We start from the raw sequence: 4,522 nt of genomic DNA on the forward strand, positions 1-4,522 counted from the left end.
CGGCACCCGGCAATGGCAGATTCAGTCGTGTGACCTCGGGGTCCTCAGTAGGCCCAAGCAAAATGACTTGAATTAATAAGTTGCTTCATCGGCACGGTCTTCTGTGGCCTTATCGCTCCACTCTGAATGACAAGCCAGATGAGTGACAGGATCTGTTCTGTCTCATTATATAATGACTGCCCTCCTAAACGCTTGCTGGGAATCTGTTTCCAAAGCCTCGAGCTGCGTTATGTAAGAGCCCTGGTCCCTGCCTTTTGGAGCAGACTAAGGCAAAAACGGCCTTTAAGATATTGCACAAGTTTCAAAGCAGTGACTCTACAAATAAACAGCGATATTTTTTTTTAAAGAAAAGGGGGGGAAAGGAGTCTATAAACCCAATAAAGATGTGACAGGGAGGGGCCAAGCAAGATGAAAAGGAGAGCATTAGGGCTGTGGTCAGCCACCTTCTGACGCCTTCAGAACACGCAAGTCTGGAATGATTGTTCACACAGAAGGGGCAGAGTCTCAAAAATAACAGCCCGTTGCTCACCCACCCCACCCCCGGCCCCACCCACTGCCACCGCTGAACTGTTTGGGTTCACTGTAAGAAGTACAAAAGAGCCAGCGGAGGAAGGGCTCGGCAGGAAGGAAGAATTGCCAGTTCTTTCCCTGGCCAAGATGCCTCACCCAGCTGGCCCCGGGGAAGAGCTGGGACCATAGGATAGGAAGCCATACCTGTGCCCAAGGTGCACTCAGTTCCCATCACGTGACCTCTTAGAATAGCCAGTGACAGCTGGCATTAACGGAGCACTTTACTGAGGACGCAATCGGTATAGCCCGTCTTCCATACCTGCCTTCTGCCTCTCTGGGTCTGACCAGCTGTGACACAAAATCTTCAGGGAAGACCTTTCCCCTTTTCTGCTCTCCCGAAGCAGTGCAGTCAAGTAACTATTTATGTAGCATGCACATTGTACGAAGTCCGTCATGGTTTACAGTACATAGAGGCATGCAGATTATATGCAGGTCCACCATTTTATTGGAAAAATGTGTATCTGCAAGACTGGGTAAGCTCAGGGTCCTGGAACCAACTCTCTGTGATGCTGAGCTACAGCTCCACACTTAATCTCCCAATCCTCAAAAGCATTCTAAAAGCTCCGTTCCGAGCCCAATCGAGATCACGGACACGCAGGCATAAAGTGCTTTGCTCTCTGGTCTGAAGGTAACAGAGATGGGATTTGAAGCAGAGACCTGCTTCCAGAGGCCAGGTGAGAGTCTTCGTTCTGAGTTCCCATTCTCAACTCTAGTCTCTCTAACCCTTGAGCCACGCTCTGCCTGTCACAAGCTGACCGGCAATCTTCTGGAAAATTCAACTAAGGTTGAACTGTGGCTGAGCAGCCAGCAGGGGTTTTAGCTAGAGGAGACGACATTCTTGCAAACAGCGAACCAGATTTTGAGGTTTTCAGAAGTTAAGCACAAAGATTAGGAAGGGTTTAGGAACGATAAGGTTCCAAATTCTGGACTGGCAAGATGGCCCAGTGGGTAAAGGTGCTTGCCACTGAGGCTGATGGCCTGAGCCCATATGATGAAAATACAGAACCAATTCACCCTGAAAGTCTGAAAGTTGTCCCCTGATCTTCACAAGGACATCATGGCACAAACTCAGATGCCTACACAGACAAATAAATATGTAAGGAAATTTAAAATTTGGAGGAAGAAAAGAAATTTATCTTTTTTTTCTTTTTTAAATCAAGATTGAACTCGTGTTGGAAGAGGTGAGTCCAGTCTCAAAATGGAGGGCCACGATCCAAAGCAACCAGAACAGTTGAGGCAGCTGTTTATTGGTGGTCTGGTCTCTGAAACCACAGATGATAGCTTAAGAGAACATTTGGAGACATAGACCTCACTTTCAGACTGTATGGTAGTAAACGTTCCGGGGACTTGGGTTTTGTGACCTACTCTTGTGCTGAAGAGGAGCATGGTGCAATCTGTGCTCGGCCACACAAGGTTGCCGGGCGTGTAGAGAGGATTCTATAGAACCTGGTGCCCGTTTAACAGTGAAGAAAGTGTTTGTTGGTGAAATAAAAGAAGATACAGAAGAATAAAATCTGAGAGACTACTTTGCAAAGTATGGTAAGACTGAAACCATAGAAGTTATGGAAGACAGGCAGAGTGGATTTGTTTTTGTAACTTTTGACGATAACAGCACAGTTGACAAAACTGTTATTCAGAAATGTCACACTATTAGTGGGCATAACTGTGAAACGAAAAGGCCCTTTCTAAACAAGAGATGCAGCCTGCTGGAGGTTGTGGAGGTGGCTCTGGCGATGTGGAGGAAGCTTTGGAGGTGGTGGAGGTAATTTTGGTCATGGTAGAAACTTTGGTGGAAGAGGAGGCTGTGGTGGTGGTGGAGGTGGCAGCGGCAGAGTGGTTATGAAGGTGGTGATGGTGGATATAATAGATTTGGAAGTGGTGGAGGCAACTCTGCTGGTGGTCCTGGTTACAGCAGTAGAGGAGGCTACGGTGGTGGTGAACCAGGATATGGAAACCAAGGTGGTGGAGGTTATGATGTTTACCATAAAGGAAGAAACTTTGGTAGAGGTAACCATGGTGGTGGTGAGAACTACAATGACTTTGGAATTATAGTGGACAACAGCAGTCAGATTATGGAGCCAGGAAAGGGGGCAGTTTTGGTGGAAGAAGCTCAGGCAGTCACTGCGGTGGTGGCTATGGATCTGGTGCTGGAAGTGGTGGATGTGGTAGCAGATGGTTCTAAAAAACAGCAGAAGGGAGGAAGAGGATGTGAGGCAGACGCCATGCCTCTCCTCTCCAGGGCAGAAGCGATGAAGCAAGCCACCAGGTCAGACATGCTGAATCTTTCCCGGTAAGACTGATGCTACACAGATTACTAAATATGGGTTAGGCAAGATGTGAGAATTAGCCATTAAGAGGCTAGAACTAATGGGCCAAGCAGTGTTTAAATGAAAAAAAAAAAACAGCAGGAAAGGGCTACAGTTCTTAGCAAGAGAGAGAACGAGGAGCTGTGGGGAAAGCTGCAGGTTACTTTGAGACAGTCGTCCTAAATGCCTCAGAAGAACTGTGAAAATCTGCCGCAGAAGGAATGGTGATCCACAGTCAGAAAAGCTCCTGCAGCATAGCCAGGAAACCCTCCTTGCTCAGGTCGGTCACAGTCACAGGTTGACGACAAGGGCAGCTACTGATTAATGCAATGTAGTGTCAATTAGATGTAATTCCCGGGGTCTTTTATCGCTGTAGTTTTGTCTTTTTCTTTTCATTACATCAGGTATATTGCCCTGCAAATTGTGGCAGTGGTCCCAGGAATAAAAAATTAAGGAATTTTTAACTTTAAAAAAAAATCAAAATGCTTCTGCTAATGAATTAAACTGGCTTAAGAGCCCAAACGTCTGTCGTAGAAAACGGATCTTGGAGGGGACGCGATTCAGGTTTTATCCATCTGAACTTTTAGCGATGGCTCAAGAACTTGGGGATCTTTTGGTCTTCCTCTCCCCAGTCCACGGTGTCTGCTCCATCCTGAGAAAGTGCCTTCATAGCTACAGGATGTCTGTAGCCATCCTAGTGAGCATACCCCTCAACATGTCCATGCTAAGAGAAACGCACCTCCTGGGACACTCAGAAGCTGGTAGAACGCTTGCTTCCTCAGAAGGCCCCCTCCCGACTCTGCTGGTGTCATCCCAGCCCCCCAGAGACTGCAGAGGAGCAGTTGGGGTCCTGGACTCTCATCTCACCTCTGTATCTTGAGGGGGTTGCTGGTGGCATCGACAGTGGCCCTGTGCAACCCTGAATAGTTTTCTAATCAGCAGCTATTATCATGGAATCGCCCGAAAGGATTGGTTGTGGAGCTGCATGGGACACTCATGGATTCTCTAAAAGTCAGAGAAGCACCGAGGATCCCCAAGCTGTTCACGGGGTGGATGGTGCCTGTGACTGGAAGACACCTTTGGACTGCAGTGCCGGAAAGTCCTGGGAGATGTGGCTCCGTTTGCTTTCCTGAGTCTCCTGAAGCACTTGTTTTTATACCTGAGACACGGGCCTCTCCCAAACACACGTGTCCCCTCTGTCCCTCTGGCTCCTTGCAGTGGGTAAGAGACCCTCCCCTCTCTGTAACACAACCTATTCCAGATGGCCAATTATCTCTCTCCCACTTGGGAGAGGCTCAGACACCAATCAAGTCAATTGACTCAGTAGCTGGCACTGGAAGAAAGGATGTTAGCTTAAGTAACCCAGTTTCCAGTCTGGCTCCGACCATTACAATAACCCCATTTCTTCTTTCTTCACCCTAAGTCTCTTAGCCTCCACCCAGATAGTGTTGGTTCGTAAAATGCAAAGACCAGAAAATGGCCACCCTCACCAAGCCAGAGGCATTTGTTTTCTGCTGTTGCGATATGACACCACAAGCCAAAACGACTTAACAAAGAAACAGTTTATTTGGGCTTCTGGTTCAACTAGGATGGTGTCCATAAGGAGAGGGAGGCATGGTAGCCGGGGCAGTAACTGGAGGCTGTCT

The 4,522-nt window shown here is 47.8% G+C and overlaps 1 pseudogene; it reads left to right on the plus strand.

The window, feature by feature from the left end:
• The first annotated feature begins 1,768 nt into the window (after nt 1–1,768).
• LOC126498230 (heterogeneous nuclear ribonucleoprotein A3-like) lies at nt 1,769–2,752 on the plus strand (annotated as a pseudogene).
• Nucleotides 2,753–4,522: the final 1,770 nt, after the last annotated feature.

This window comes from Alexandromys fortis, unplaced genomic scaffold (genome assembly GCF_014885135.2).
Source record: "Alexandromys fortis isolate MF-2015 unplaced genomic scaffold, M_Fortis_MF-2015_v1.1 scaffold_29, whole genome shotgun sequence".
NCBI classification, from domain to species: domain Eukaryota; kingdom Metazoa; phylum Chordata; class Mammalia; order Rodentia; family Cricetidae; genus Alexandromys; species Alexandromys fortis.